Here is a 17,497-nt window from a genome sequence, read left to right on the forward strand (position 1 = left end):
GAGGTACAAAAGAACAGCCTCCAAGTACATTAAAAGTTAGAGAAAGTATCCAAATCAAAAACCATCGAAAGTCAGAAACTCCTTACTCTTTTCATGCCAAGAGCTCAACATTGTACAACTTAAAATATTAATATAATACGTAACTAGGTTATAACTTGAATGCCATCATTCAATCCATTTGACATGTTAAACTTCTTTATTAAAATATTCTGAGTTATCAGAAATCACTAATGTTATCATTTTCTGAGAATAGAAAATTTGCATTTGACTCATGCTTTCCAAACCCCTCCCCCAACATACACACACACACACACACACACACACACACACACACACGCACACACACAAAGAAAAATCTAACAACAGTACTTTATCTTGATATACAGAGATTTATGCCAAAGAGAAAAAAAGACTAAACTTCATATTATTACTGATATTAGAGGAAAAAACTTACTTTACAAACAAAATCATATATTGATTCAACTGAAGAAGCATAGTTGTCTAAAGGGCCAAAATGGATTTGAGGGTAAAACAGAGAACTTTAGAGTCCAAATTCACAGGTTGTCCTTCTGGCTCTGCCTCCAGCTCTCCCTGTGTGACCCCGTCTCCAGTAGGCAATCTCATCCTGAAAAAACAAAGTCCAATCAGCCTCTCCAAGGAATGAGAGCTTCATTCCTCCCCACTGGAAATTTCATGACAGGCAGGCAAGGTGAAGGACTATGTCTCAAGCTTGGCAAAAAGTAGCAACCATCTAATTAGAAAGCACTCAGTGATATAGATAGTTCCAAAGTGGGTTCACTATAGACTCTTGACCATTGTGACATCGTCCTTTCAGTGGCAGTAAGTGATAGAAGACTTATGCTTAGCTGAACGTGTTGATGCTGGCTTGAGGATAGAAAACTGCAGAAAAATCCATCCTAGTTCCATCTCTCTTTGAGGGGGCTTCAACTGAGTATGTAACTATTAAACTGGATATCTAACAAACATCATCATTTCCTAATTCATTCATAAAAATCTGATAGAAAAAGAGGTAAGGTTTCCAAAACCTTTTATTGTTGTCTCTTCTGCAAAAAGACTTTTCAAAAAGCATATGAAAGAAAAGGCAATTGAAAAGAGATTGCATGTGTGCTAAGTTGCTTCAGTCGTGTCCAACTCTGCACAACCCTATAGGCTATAGCTCTTCTGTCCATGGGATTCTGGAGGTGAGAATACTGCAGTGGGTTGCCAAGCCCTCCTCCAGGGTATCTTTCAACCCAGGGATCACACCCGCGTCTCTTGTCTTCTGCATTGGCAGGCGGGTTCTTTACCACTAGTGTCCCCTGCTGCTGCTGCTGCTGCTGCTAAGTCGCTTCAGTCCCCTGGGAAGCCCCTAAAAAGAGATAACAGCTGAGTTCTAAGTTAGGGCTCCTTGAGCATCATACAGCAATTTATTGAGCAGCAACTGTATGAAAGATAGAGTCTCACACACAGGGAACATGGAGGAGGATGCCCTCAAGGCCTCTCCAGCTGAACTGGAGAAACAGGACAGTGTCCGTGTAAGATAAGGCAAATGCCTACTAAATGGTGCAGGGTCCTAGTAGAGGTAGTGGGGGTTCCAAGGATAGAGTGATCACAGGAGGAGGGAACCAAAGTCCGAGTGGACCTGAACAAACAGCAAGACACAGACGGACGGGCACAGAGGATGAGTGTTTGCTGTAGATGGACAACGGGGGGAATATCTATTTTATATCAACAGATGATGTGCAGGGACAGGAAGAGAATTAAGGTCTAAGAAATAAGTTGGGGCTAGTCCAAAAGTAAAGGAATTGGAGTCTTCTTATCTGCAGGCTGTGGGAAGCCACTCGATTTTTCAGCAAAGGTGTAAAAGGTGGTATTTCAGAGAGATCTGTCTGATGTTATGCCTAGAATAATGTAACAGGAAGATCAGGAGTAATAAAGCTAGTTAGGAAGCATCACACAGTCCAGAAATAAAGGAAAGGAGGGTCTGGACTGGAGAAGCATCCATAACAACAGAGAGGACCCTGCAGCGGGTGAGTTCTATTTACAGAAGTAGCAGAACATCATAACTGATGGAGGTGAAAGGGCAGGGGAGGAAAAAGGCCCAGGTCAGCACTTGGACAGATACTTATAGAACTCCTGTTCTGTACCAGGCCCTGTACTAGGCCCTAGGGGACAATGATCAATGAGACCACATCAGAAAAGACTACCAAATGGGGTGCCTTTGGTGGAATTCTCAGAAGAGAGTTCAAACTCTCCCTGGCATGGTAAATTCAGTTCTCTCCATCAACACAAGAACAAACCATAGAAAATTGGTGGACAGAATGTGTTGCTGGATTCCTCTGACCTAGATTCACATTTTGAGAGCTGAGCTGTGCTTCAGACACATCCAACTGATGGCAGCTCTGGTAGATGGCCGACGTCTAAGCTCGGAAGGCACTAACGGGGCTGGCTCCCATTTCAGCTTCCATTGGCAGCAGTCAGTGGCTCATCTGAATTTAGAGTCTCTGTCCTTTACCTTTTTCCATTTATTTTTTATTATCTTTATCTACTCACTCTCAAAGCACATGGAAAAAAATTACTTTAACATTTGTGTGCCCTCTGTCTCCAGCAGGGTCTCAGTTTCTTGGCTGCATTGAGTTGGCAAAAGACCACCAAAAAAAAAAATATATATATATATACCCAGGATGATTTGTGCCTCATGGGCTGAAATCGTACATCACAGAACGGCCTATGTGACACTCTCAACAAGCCAACACCAGTACCTTTGATGTGGAACAGATTAGGAAATGTGTCAGTTGAGCTGGAGGGAGAATGGTTGAGTTTTGGGTTACTGTTCTTCCGTGAACATCACATGTATTAAATGCCTTAGGTGTTGATGAGTATCCTGTTGCTTGGCTGAAGGTTAATAAGGCATATGGTAAAACCTAGGCACTAAATTAGAAATGACATTTTAACCCTAAATCATTTTCCAACTTCTAGAGAAAACATGCACACAGATGGATACAATACTGGGATTTAGCCCATCCTTAGAAACAGTGACATACAAGAGAAGCAAATTAAAAGTAAATATTCTGGGGGAGAGGGATAAATTAAGAGTTTGGGATTAAAATATACACACTACTATATGTAAAACAGATAACCAACAAGGACCTACTGAATACCAAACCACTCCAGTAGTATTCTATCCTTAATAATCAGTTACTATTTCTCCCATTTTAATCTGTTTTTCATTTATGGTCACTGGGGGACCCAGTATTTCTCAAATGCTATCTGCCTACAGATGTATAAAACTTTGGAGATAGCTTACAACAAAGCCATTCCCTTTTATCTTTTTCTGGAGTGGGACCAAATTCAAAGCTGTAACCACATATCCAGAGGTGACTCTTGGTACAGAGTTTCAAAAACAAAACATCTACACCCTGGAAAGTGATGAGTTCAATACAGATTAGCTACCAGTAGTTGTAATATCAATAGAGGTAATAATACATTTTAGGTGTGATGTTCATGTTAATTTAATTTAAAAAGCCTAAGTTAATGACCTTTCAACTTTAACATACCCAAGAATCACACAGAATGCACATTCGAAATGTGTATCACAGGAATTCCCTGGCAGTCTAGTATTACCACTTGGGCCTTCATTGCTGTTGGCCTGGCGTTTGATCCCTGATTGGGAAACTAAGATCCTGCACGGTGTGGCCAAAAAGAAAAACTAACGCATATATACAGAATCCAGAAAAATGGTCCTGTTGAACCTATTTGTAGGGCAGGAATAGAGACACAGACATAGAGAACAGACTTGTAGACACAGCGGAGGAAGGAGAAGATGGGACGAATTGAGAGAGTAGCATGGATATATATACACAACCATGTGTTCAATAGATAGCTGGTGGAAAATGGGGTAAAACACAGGGAGCCCAGCTTGGTGCTCGGCGACAACCTAGGGGGTGGGATGGGGGGAAGGGAGGTTCAAGAGGGAGGGAATCTATATATACTTATAGCTGATTCAAACTGATGTACAGTAGAAACCAACACAACATTGTAAAGCAATTATCCTCCAATTAAAATAAATAAATAATGACATGCACATCACATTTCTCGGGTTGACCACAAGAAATTCAGCAGCAACCCTGGCGTGGAGCCTAGGAACCCCTGCGTGACTTGGGTGCAAGTAATCTGTAGACCACACTGTCAGAAGCATGCCTCTGTCTGGAGTTCACCAGATATCCTATATCAGCATTTGAGGGCAGGGGGAGACGATTCATGCCAAAAGTAAATCACTGTGTTGTTGGACAGAAAATGCCCCCTAATATCATTCAGAATAGTATCTTATAAAATAAAACAACTGGCATAGCACTTCAGAGAAGTAACACTCATGTGATAAAAAAACATGCAGAAACTAGTACAGCCACTATGGAGAACAGTGTGGAGATTCCTTTAAAACTGGAAATAGAACTGCTGTATGACCCAGCAGTCACACTGCTGGGCATACACACTGAGGAAACCAGAATTGAAGGAGACACGTGTACCCCAATGTTCATCGCAGCACTGTTTACAATAGCCAGGACATGGAAGCAACCTAGATGTCCATCAGCAGATGAATGGATAAGAAAGCTGTGGTACATATACACAGTGGAATATTACTCAGCTATAAAAATGAATGTATTTGAGTTCTAATGAGGTGAATGAAACTGGAGCCTATTATACAGCGTGAAGTAAGTCAGAAAGAGAAACACCAATACAGGATATTAACGCATATATATGGAACTTAGAAATGGTACTGACGACCCTATATGCAAGACGTTAAAAGAGACACAGATATAAAGAACAGACTTTTGGACTCTGTGGGAGAAGGCAAGGGTGGGATGATTTGAGAGAAAAGCATTGAAAAGTGTAGTACCATATGTAGAATAGATGACCGGTGCAAGTTCAATGCATGGAGCAGGGCACTCAAAGCTGGTGCTCTGGGACAACTCGGAGGGATGGAGTGCGGAGAGAAGTGGGAGGGGGTTCAGGATGAGGGGACACATGCACCCATGGCTGACGCATGTCAATACATGGCAAAAAGCACCACAATATTGTAAAGTAATTAGCTTCCAGTTAAAATAAATCAAGTAAATTTTTAAAAAGTTTAAAAAAATCATGGTAGCAAATTTTAAAACATAAAGTTTGTTTCCATTTTAAGAACAACAAAAAAATGCAGAGCTTCGCTAGATTGTTGAAATACAAATACCTATGAAAAGCTAATTTCTTTAAAATACTGTGTCTTTTTAGGGGAAATGCTTGCAGAATAAACAATATCATGTATTCCGTCTAGTTCCTTTCTCTCTATTGATAATGCTTGCATATTAAAATACAACATATCTGCAATAAGTGCTTATTGCTCTAATTTTCTTGGGCTACATAATGCTCTTAGACTTGAATAGAAAAGTCTGAAGGTCTGAAGTCTTGTGGCTTGAAACTAAACAGGATTCTAAATTCTTCAAGTAGGAATAGTGGAAAGAGGAAGGAAACTTGGGTGGGAAGTATTGTGTGCTCCCATCCCTGAGCTTGTTAGGAAGAATTTGAAAAGGTGCCCCTGGAGAGAGCAGCTATGCTGATTAAAGCTGGAGATCCAGTGACAAGTATCAATTGCACAGAAGGGAGCGGCACAAGCACTGGCTCGAAGCTCTTCTTTGCTTCCAGAAGGTTGAGCTCTGAGTGAGTGTGTCTTACAGGAAATTGCATCAGGAGATTTTAGGAAGCTTTGAAGAGTTACTGAAATGGTAAAATGCACTGCTGAAAGAGTATTCATCCATTTGTTCAACATTTAACAAATGTGTTGAGTGCCTACCCCATGCCAGGCCCTGCACAGAGAGCCAGTGATGTGTCTGTGCCTCTCTGGAAGCTTCATCCACTCTCCTGTGATGACTTGGTTACCTTAACTCAATTCAATCCAAGCAGTATGTCGATTGCCTAAAGGGGCAGAGGTCAAAATATATGCAGTAGGGATACAATGGCACCCCACTCCAGTACTCTTGCCTGGAAAATCCCATGGACGGAGGAGCCTGGTAGGCTACAGTCCATGGGGTCGCTGAGAGTTGGACGCGACTCAGTGACTTCACTTTCACTTTTCACTTTCATGCATTGGAGAAGGAAATGGCAACCCACTCCAGTGTTCTTGCTTGGAGAATCCCAGGGACGCCAAAGCCTGATGGGCTGCTGTCTACGGGGTCACACAGAGTTGGACACAACTGAAGAAACTTAGCAGCAGCAGGGATACAAAAATGTATTGCTCTCTGAACCAACTGATGACAGTCAGCTAGTTGCCTTCTCCAACTTCTATGCCACACTTCCTTCTTATTAATTGAATCTTGAGTTTTAAATGAACATATTGCCACTTGGAACAAAGTCCACACCTCTCAGCTTTCTTTGTCCTAAGAGACTAAGTACTGTCTGCTGCTGCTAAGTCGCTTTAGTCGTGTCCGACTCTGTGCGACCCCATAGACGGCAGCCCACCAGGCTCTGCCATCCCTGGGATTCTCCAGGCAAGGACACTGGAGTGGGTTGCCATTTCCTTCTCCAAGTATTGTCTAATGATATGAAATTAGTGGTGCTGGGTATGAAATCCAGGAAGCCTGGATTTGAAAGAGAGGAGTTGTGCCCTTCTCCCTACCCTGAAGTTTGAAAAAAACATGTGAAGGCTGGAGCACAAACAGCTATTTCATACCACTAGGACAAGAGCTACATAACAGAGCAAAAAGCAAGAAGAACCTCAGCCTGTGATGACTGTCAAGTCCATACACGGCACTGCATCCTCAAAACTCCTTTCACATGACAGAGAAAGAAACTTTTAAAAGTTGTTTAGAGGGGGCAGGTACTTTCTATCATAGCCAAATTTAGTTCTCAATGGTAAAAGCTGTTTGTCTTCACTAGCCATGAGCAGAAAAGCCAGGTCAAACTGGCTAAAACTGTGAAGGAGAATTATTGGTCCCTGTAGTTCTGAAGTAATGTAGACTTTAGGGTAGATGTGATAGGTCTGCTCAGTGATGCTGACAAAGGACCAGACTCTGTCTTCCCTGCTACAGATGAGCTTCACTATAAAGCTGGCTCCTCTTCAGGGGAGCACAGTGGCTGCCAGCAGCTCCTGGCTACTTGCCTCCTCACCCCCATTCAGGGGGAGGGACATCAGTTCTCTCAGAAAAGTAAGGAAGTTTCTTTCAATCTTGCCCATTCTTACTGGTTCAAATTGGTCATCTGTTCATCCCTGAACCACTAACGGAACTGGGGGTGAATTTCTCTGGCGCTACAGTTTCCTGACTGCATCCAGGCACAGTGGAGCGCCACAAACAGGTTCACAGGGGTACAATGGTAGAAATATAAAATGTTCAAAAAGAATACAGATATACCTGTCAGACATCATCCACCCTTCTACTATTAAGTTGTTTGGACCTAACTACTTAATAAATAAAAGCTTTAGATTTGATAGAGCTTATTTTTTTGTTTGTTTTGGTTTGTGTTTCACTCTTTTTTCTTGGCCTGAAGGCCCCATGAAAATATTACTGGGATACTTATGGGTACTATGAACCAAGAGAGGAACCTTTGGGCTAGAGTCTCAGTCCTGCAGTCAGAGGCAGAATTAGCTTCCCTCAGATAATGTGGGCTTCACAGGGAGGTATGGATATACAAGTGAAAACCCAGGTAACTACTAACAAAGCAGAGAATGGATGTGTGGGAAGCAACCACAATGTCCATAGGCCCTTGGAAGAGCTAAACCCTGCATTCTTAGAGAACTGCCTTTGTCTAGGAAAATACAATAAGGCCTTTGCTGTAAAAGGTGAGACCCTTGAAGGCTTGGGATCAGCAGGAGACAATACAGCAAAAGAGAAAGCAAAAATGTCCTTTGTTAGAAGCAACAGGAATGTGGAGATAGGGAAAGAGCCGAGAAAAGGGAACGAGGAGAGACCTGAACTACAAAGCAGAGCTGTCGCATCTTTGAAGAACACCAGCATTTCATATTCCAAGTGTCTCTGTTACTGCAGTACTCCAATCTGCCAAACTTGAGAACAATCTATTACTGCAGGTGAATAGGGCTTTTTTTCCAGGCAGTCAAAGAGAGACTGGGGTCCCAGCATATGTTGACATCGTTTAAAAGAGGGACAGCACCTATAAAATAATTGTATTTCTAAAAGGAGCTAATTCAGTGGGGCCAGAGATAACATGTGAATATCAGCTACCTCCTTTCCCTTCTCAACCCCTCTCCCCAAATTGGTCAAAGTTATAGAGAGGGTACAGACTAGTGGTTCTCAATCTTGTCTCCATATTATAGTCATTAGGAGGGAGCATTTGAAAAGAAACAGTTACATTTTTCCCTACTTTCAGTTCAGTTCAGTTCAGTGGCTCAGTCGTGTCTGACTCTTTGCGACCCCATTAACTGCAGCATGCCAGGCCTCCCTGTCCATCACCAAATCCTGGAATTCACTCAGACTCATGTCCATCGAGTCGGTGATGCCATCCAGCCATCTCATCCTCTGTTGTCCCCTTCTCCTCCTGCCCCAACCCCTCCCAGCATCAGAGTCTTTTCCAGTGAGTCAACTCTTCACATGAGGTGGCCAAAGTACTGGATTTCAGCTTTAGCATCATTCCTTCCAAAGAACTCCCAGGGCTGATTTCCTTCAGAATGGACTGGTTGGATCTCCTTGCAGTCCAAGGGACTCTCAAGAGTCTTCTCCAACACCACAGTTCAAAAGCATCAATTCTTTGGCACTCAGCCTTCTTCACAGTCCAACTCTCACATCCATACATGACCACAGGAAAAACCATAGCCTTGACTAGACAGACCTTAGTTGGCAAAGTAATGTCTCTGCTTTTGAATATACTATCTAGGTTGGTCATAACTTTTCTTCCAAGGAGTAAGCGTCTTTTAATTCCATGGCGCAGTCACCATCTGCAGTGATTTTGGAGCCCCCCAAAATAAAGTCTGACACTGTTTCCACTGTTTCCACTGTTTCCCCATCTATTTCCCATGAAGTGATGGGACCGGATGCCATGATCTTCGTTTGCTGAATGTTGAGCTTTAAGCCAACTTTTTCACTCTCCTCTTTCACTTTCATCAAGAGGCTTTTTAGTCCCACTTCGCTTTCTGCCATAAGGGTGGTGTCATCTGCATATCTGAGGTTATTGATATTCCTCCCAGCAATCTTGATTCCAGCTTGTGTTTCTTCCAGCCCAGCGTTTCTCATGATGTACTCTGCATATAAGTTAAATAAGCAGGGCAATAATATACATCCTTGACGTACTCCTTTTCCTATTTGGAACCAGTCTGTTGTTCCATGTCCAGTTCTAACTGTTGCTTCCTGACCTGCATACAGATTTCTCAAGAGGCAGGTTAGATGGTCTGGTATTCCCATCTCTTTCAGAATTTTCCACAGTTTATTGTGATCCACACAGTCAAAGGCTTTGGCATAGTCAATAAAGCAGAAATAGATGTTTTTCTGGAACTCTCTTGCTTTTTCCATGATCCAGCAGATGTTGGCAATTTGATCTCTTGTTCCTCTGCCTTTTCTAAAACCAGCTTGAACATCAGGGAGTTCACGGTTCACGTATTGCTGAAGCCTGGCTTGGAGAATTTTGAGCATTACTTTACTAGCATGTGAGATGAGTGCAATTGTGCAGTAGTTTGAGCATTCTTTGGCATTGCCTTTCTTTGGAATTGAAATGAAAACTGACCTTTTCCAGTCCTGTGGCCACTGCTGAGTTTTCCAAATTTGCTGGCATATTGAGTGCAGCACTTTCACAGCATCATCTTTCAGGATTTGAAATAGCTCAACTGAAATTCCATCACCTCCACTAGATTTGTTCGTAGTGCTGCTTTCTAAGGCCCACTTGACTTCACATTCCAAGATATCTGGCTCTAGATTAGGGATCACAGCATCATGATTATCTGGGTTGTGAAGATCTTTTTGTACAGTTCTTCTGTGTATTCTTGCCACCTCTTCTTAATATCTTCTGCTTCTGTTAGGTCCATACCATTTCTGTCCTTTATCAAGCCCATCTTTGCATGAAATGTTCCCTTGGTATCTCTAATTTTCTTGAAGTGATCTCTAGTCTTTCCCATTCTGTTGTTTTCCTCTATTTCTTTGCATTGATCACTGAAGAAGGCTTTCTTATCTCTTCTTGCTATTCTTTGGCACTCTGCATTCAGATGCTTATGTCTTTCCTTTTCTCCTTTGCTTTTTGCTTCTCTTCTTTTCACAGCTATTTGTAAGGCCTCTCCAGACAGCCATTTTGCTTTTTTGCATTTCTTTTCCATGGGGATGGTCTTGATCCCTGTCTCCTGTACAGTGTCACTAACCTCCGTCCATAGTTCATCAGGCACTCTATCTATCAGATCTAGACCCTTAAATCTATTTCTCACTTCCACTGTATAATTATAAAGGATTTGATTTAAGTCATACCTGAATGGTCTAGTTGTTTTCCCTACTTTCTTCAATTTAAGTCTGAATTTGGCAATAAGGAGTTCATGATCTGAGCCACAGTCAGCTCCTGGTCTTGTTTTTGTTGACTGTATAGAGCTTCTCCATCTTTGGCTGCAACGAATATAATCAATCTGATTTCGGTGTTGACCATCTGGTGACGTCCATGTGTAGAGTCTTCTCTTGTGTTGTTGGAAGAGGGTGTTTGCTATGACCAGTGCATTTTCATGGCAAAACTCTATTAGTCTTTGCCCTGCTTCATTCTGCATTCCAAGGCCAAATTTTCCTGTTACTCCAGGTATTTCTTGACTTCCTACTTTTGCATTCCAGTCCCCTATAATGAAAAGGACATCTTTTTTGGGTGTTAGTTCTAAAAGGTCTTGTAGGTCTTCATAGAACAGTTCAACTTCAGTTTCTTCAGCGTTACTGGTTGGGGCATAGACTTGGATAACTGTGATATTGAATGGTTTGCTTTGGAGACAAACAGAGATCATTCTGTCGTTTTTGAGATTGCATCCAAGTACTGCATTTCGGACTCTTTTGCTGACCACGATGGCTACTCCATTTCTTCTGAGGGATTCCTGCCCACAGTAGTAGATATAATGGTCATCTGAGTTAAATTCACCCATTCCAGTCCATTTTAGTTTGCTGATTCCTAGAATGTCGACGTTCACCCTTGCCATCTCCTGTTTGACCACTTCCAATTTGCCTTGATTCATGGACCTGACATTCCAGGTTCCTATGCAATATTGCTCTTTACAGCATCAGACCTTGCTTCTATCACCAGTCACATCCACAGCTGGGTATTGTTTATGCTTTGGCTCCATCCCTTCATTCTTTCTGGAGTTATTTCTCCACTGATCTCCTGTAGCATATTGGGCACCTACTGACCTGGGGAGTTCCTCTTTTGGTATCCTATCATTTTGCCTTTTCATACTGTTTATGGGGTTCTCAAGGCAAGAATACTGAAATGGCTTGCCATTCCCTTCTCCAGTGGACCACATTCTGAAAGAATCTCTATGATTGGGGCCCAGAAATCTATATATTTTTTTAAAGTTCCCCAGATGATTCTAATGTGTGGCCCAAGTCGAGAACCGCTGGCCTAGGACATTCCACAAATCATGGAATGCAATTAGGTTGTACTAGACAACCTACTTTAGATCTTGAAAGGGAAGAGAGACTCCTTAACTTGGGAGTGGAGGAGGAGGCTGGGGAGGGGTTGATATCATTCCTCTTTGTCCCACTTAAATTCTCTCTACCAAACCAAGACCACTAGAAAAGGCCTGGACAGAGTCATGAGAACTAGGGTGTAGTCCTAGCTTTGCAGTTCTGTTCACTACCTTTGTATGATTTTAGGTAAGTCACTTAATTTTTTATCTCTCTGAACCTCCATAAAAGAGAAGTGGGCTTGATGAAATAACATCACTTTCCCAAGCGTTCAAAGTACCTTCTCAACATTCACTGTCTGACACTAGCAAAGGCCAAATCCAGGAGGAAACCACAATTTCTCCTCCCCATTTCAGAAATGTAAAACAGAGAGCCCACATAAGTAGGTGAGATGCGGTGGCTGCTTTCTTCATCCACCGTGGTTTGGTTGTCATTTACAGGGGATTTGGGTTTTTGTACAAGATATGTGTGGATAACAGCTGTTTTCTTAAATACCAATCCATTTATTTTCAGGGATCCTATTAATTCAGAAGAAGAATAGAAGAGCAAAGGTATACTTCTTTGGAAGTTTGATTTCTCTTTTTCTGGTTATTTTTCCTCCTATCTCCCATAAATATCTGCTTTTCTTTTAAAATATGAATAGATTTGATAGCTTTCTTCTTAAAACACTGGTTTTCAACCAGAGGCAACTTTGTCCTCCCTTTCCCTCAAGGAAACATCCAACAATATCTGGAGATATTTTTGTTATTATGTGGGAGGTGAAGGGGGTGGATGCTACTGATATATAGTGCATAGAGGCCAAGGATGCTCAACCTCCTAGAATACACAGGACAGCCCCCAAAACAAATAATTATCCAGCCCAAAATGTCGACAGTGCTGAGGTTAAAAAAAACCCATCCTAAAACATGAGTGAAATCTGTGAACCTTGTTTCACAGAAATTTCCATTTCTGAGCATATCATAGTTGAGGGGCTTTTATTCCTGATGCGTTTAGCAACTGCAGTGACTCCTGAACATCAAGTAGTTCATGACAACAAGAGAGTCCTTCAGAAGCAGGGAATTAAATAGCTATATACAATCCCAGCAGAGAAGGCAATGGCACCCCACTCCAGTACTCTTGCCTGGAAAATCCCATGGACGGAGGAGCCTGGTAGGCTGCAGTCCATGGGGTCACTATGAGTCAGACATGACTGAGTGATTTCACTTTCACTTTTCATTTTCATGAATTGGAGAAGGAAATGGCAACCCACTCCAGTGTTCTTGCCTGGAGAATCCCAGGGACAGAGGAGCCTTCTATGGAGTCTCACAGAGTCAGACACGACTGAAGTGACTTAGCAGCAGCAGCAGCAGCAGCAGTATACAATGCCAGTGGGCTTCCCAGGTGGCACTAGTGGTAAAGAACCCGCCTACCAAAGCAGGAGACATAAGAGATGAGGGTTCAATACCTGGGTGGGGAAGATCTCCTGGAGGAGGGCATGGCAACCACTCTGGTATTTTTGCCTGGGAAATCCCATGGACAGAGGAGCCTGGTGGCTACAGTCCATGGGGTCACAAAAAAGTTGGACACAACTGAAGCAACCTAGCACACACGCATGCATACAATCCCAATATTTATTCAATTTTTGTGTAACATTATTTACAGACATTGGAACTATTTATGGGCAAAAGTTAGTAATTGTAAGACAATCACAGAAATTGCTTTCACAAGTACGAAATCTGAAGAGGTTTTTGTTACCGGCCTTTGAGAGAAGTGGACTTTGGGGCCGCTAGAAACTGAGATGTTCAGGCTCCTTCACTGACAAATTCAGTGGGAGATAAACAGGTTCTGTTTTGAGTATGTACATGTGTTAAACATAGTCTGAAGGACCTCTGTCAAACTTAATAGTAATTTCCCATAAGGAGAGGGAGAAGAGAAAAGACAACAATGGAATAGAGGGGGAGAAAGAGGGCTTCAACTTTTTAAAGTCCACTTTTATGAAATATAATTTCCATACAATAAAATTCACAAGCTTTAAATGTACAGTTCAGTGGGCTTTGACAAATGTGTACAGTTGCATTAAGTCCAATAGAACTTTTTTCATATTTGACTCTTATACAAGAAACTTGTGTTATGTATTTTTATAACTTGTATTTTCATTTATAATTTCATTTATAATTTATATAAAACATGTTTTTAGAAGAACTGTTTGAGATTATGTAATCATACATCACCTCATTTCTTAAGTAGCTTACAAAGATGGAAGGAGTATAGCAAAATAATCTAAGTGGAAATGAAAGGGAAAGATGGTTAAAAGGGGAACAATAATTTAAATTGGAGCCAAGTTTAATAACGTAAACTGTGAATTCTCATTTCCTCTTTACACGTAGGACAATTAGACTTTAAGTTTCCCATCAGTCATCTTCTCTTGTATGTTTGAAAGCTTCATTGAGTTTAGGCTCCTATTTAGCAAATCCAATTTGCTATCCTTCCTTTTAAGTATTCATGATACCTTATACCATCAGTGTATTTCAAAAGCTCATTGAAAGCTAATCCTCAAATATTGTCTGCCATGAGAAAACAAGAGCTACATGAGCCAAATTTTAAAACTAAAGTTATTTGTGGTACTAACAAAGAAGGTGGAGGGTGACTTAAAGTAACTTTCTATGAAAGGCCAACTTATGCTGAAATTCAAAAGCCAAGTCTTATAAAATCATGAAGCCCCCTGTGTAGGGCAGTGGTTTGCTACAGCCAGCTTACCCAGGCCAACTGTTACATTTTTGGGAATTTTGACAGGTGCTTATTAAACACATCTATTATTAAAAATCAAATTGTGTAAACATGATTAAATAAATTTTGTTCTAACAAAGGTAATAACTTCCTAATTATATTATTACATTTTACCTTAGCCGTGCTCTTACAGTTGTTTACATCTGTTCGTGTGTATAACACTGTGGCCGTGCACATCCCTTCCTGATGCCATATTCAATAATATCACAGTGGTAACTTGAAATTGGCTACAGTGAGAATGTTTGCACCACAGAAATCAGCAAAGCTATAAAACAGGACTTAATTTATCATTTTACTGATTTTCTAGACATAAGAAAGTGATGGAGAAATTTTTCAAACTTTTAATTTTGTATTGGGGTATATATGCTCAGTCACTAAGTCAAGTCCAACTCTTTGTTACCCCATGGCCTATAGCCCTCCAGACTCCTCTGCCCATGCAATTCCCAAGCAAGAATACTGGAGCAGGCTGCTGTTTCCTTCTCCAGTATTGGGGTATAGCCAAATAACAACATGATAGTTTCAAGAGAACAGGGAAGGGACTCAGCCATACATATACATGTATCCTTTCTCCCCTAAAGCCCCCTCCCATCCAGGCTGCCACATAACACTGAGCAGAGTTCCATGTGCTATACAGCAGGTCCTTGTTGGTTATCCATTTTAAATATAGTAGTGTGTACATGTCCATCCCAAATTCTGATGGGAAAAATTTTAATTATGCAGATTAAACCTAAAAGTGTATTATGTGTGTAACCATTACATTCAGGGAAAATGAGGAAATATTCTTCCAGTATTCAAAAGCTACTATGCACTTTAGCAATGAAGTCACTTACATCATTGCCAAACATTGTCTCATCCGTCTTACTATTGTTAACAAAATATCACCCAACAGCCATTTTGGAATTGTTATACTGATTTGTCAGTTGCAACTATTGGTTTGGCCTCAAATGCACAAACTGCAAAAATCAACAGAAGCATTCTGTGAGAATCAATTGGCAATATGAAAATTACAGTCGGGAGTGCTGAAGTCTTTACTATTATTTAAAGATTATATGCTACCCATCCTTTATAATACAGTAAAATTTATAATAAACTTCTATGGGTATATTAAGCATATATTTTCCCCCACATTTACCAGCATACTACCACCTGGACCTGAAGATCTCAGGGCATTGAACATATGCTAAAGACTCTTTTCTTTAGCCTGTACCCAGGCTATGAGTACAGTTTTGTAGAGCAATTAAAAGTCCTAATGGTGCTTTTCTTCACACTGTTCCAGAAAAGAAACAAAAAAGAATGCTCTTTCATGTGCACAGACTCTCCTCTAACCCCAAGCAACTCTTTCACAAATGGCCAAGCACATCAGGTTGAGGATTTTGAATGTCTCAAAGCAAAACAATCACAATTATTGCAAAAAAAAAAAAAATGTTTAAATGGGTACCTGATGAGATAACCAAGGAATCATTTGCTCATACGTAGGCTAAGCATTAATCCACCAGTGGTGGGGTCTGAGTCAACAGAGCTGGACATGGGCATCATTACAAAGTGTGCGTGTTTGGCCGTTTCTCATCTCTCACCTTCAAGCTTGCCCCTCTGCTGCTCTAGAGGTGATAATGCCTCTTCACCCACTGTCCTTTTCTATTCCTGAAGGCTTTTCTCTTCCTTCATCTACTTAAAAAATAGAGTAGCTATCTCTGAGGAAACCAATCTTTGTAGTCTAATAGCAAATTCAGACAACTTCAGGGGTCAGACCTTCTCTGTCCAAAATGCACTTAAATGCAAACTTTTAAAAATCATGCATGTCAAATAAACTGTATCTACAGGAAAAATTAGCCCACAGACTGTCAGTTAGTGAGCTCTGAGTCTAATCTTTCAAGGGCTATTTGCAAAGGTGGCAGATTGATGTGACCACAAAATGGTGGGCATTTGGAAGCTGACTCACCTGGACCTGAATCCTGGACTTCTGTCTTCATGTGTGACCTTGGACAAATTACTGAATTTGTCTGAACCTTGGCTTTCTTATCTGTAAAACGAATTGTTGAAGAAAGGAGTGAAAATAGAGGAACCATCAATAATTAGAAGATAGCTCAGTAAGCACTTCAATTCGTCCTTGTTATTGAATAACCCAAGGGAAACTGAAAGATCATCCAGTTCCCAGTACCCAGGGAAGTCAATTTTTGATGATGAGATTTTAGGAGCTGAATTTAGGGTGTAAGTATCTGGAGAAGCAAAGCCAGGGGCACGACCTCAGTAGTCAAGTAGGCAGCTGTCTACTGTACTTATTCAAGACATAAGGATAAGACCGTGGGGGATTTGCATCTACTACATAGCTAGTCATAGAGAAGCATGGCAGGGGGAAGAAGGGAGGGAAGAATGCCAGACTTTGCATTTGGGGAGGGGTGCTTTGGTCTGATTTTTTTCCTCTCCACCCCTTGAGTCAAAAATTTAAATCAGGGCTGTAACTCACCCAGAGAATTGCTACTTGTTCCTTCTGCCCCTACTCTGCTCCTCAGCCCTCGACAGAGTTCAGAGTGGTCTTATAAGAGTTGGGAGGGGCGGGGAAGGGGGTGCAGGTCCCAGCCTTCCGCAGAAACTATTGTGTTTAAGGATTCCTTCCAGAAATAGATTTTTGTGACTTGTGGTTGTAGTTTGAATAACAGAAGAAATCTTTCCTCCACATTTTCATGTGGCCCATATGATCTGAGTAAAAGCAGCAGCTCCAAACGTGAGATAATTTATGGAGGAAATGTCAGCTAGCTTGGAAGGAAATATTTGGCATTGAAAGTTTGCCCAGATTTAACTAAAAAGAACCATGTAACTTCATTCTTAGGATCTATACAACCCATCAATTCAGAGAGGTTGTTTAAATGGCATCCTCACTTGGGTTGTGTTCATTTTGAGCTGATCCATGGAAACACTATTAAAAAATGAAAACATGATATCAATTCTAGAATGTCATTCATAGCTATTTGACTGAGCCTTAAAAGGACTGCCAAGACTTGATGCCTGGTATATTGTCAAATTCTCAATAAACTCTTGACGGATGGGTGGATAAATAAATGTATGAATGATTTTAGATATCCAGGAGCAATGAAAAGTGTGCTTGACATCATATA

At 41.2% G+C, this 17,497-nt stretch overlaps 1 protein-coding gene across 1 annotated transcript in view; it reads left to right on the forward strand.

Annotated features, from left to right (window-relative positions):
- The window catches only part of DDAH1 (dimethylarginine dimethylaminohydrolase 1), a 152,160-nt gene that overhangs the window by 126,330 nt on the left and 8,333 nt on the right, over window positions 1–17,497 (forward strand). The window lies entirely within an intron of this gene.

This window comes from Capricornis sumatraensis, chromosome 2 (genome assembly GCF_032405125.1).
Source record: "Capricornis sumatraensis isolate serow.1 chromosome 2, serow.2, whole genome shotgun sequence".
NCBI lineage: Eukaryota > Metazoa > Chordata > Mammalia > Artiodactyla > Bovidae > Capricornis > Capricornis sumatraensis.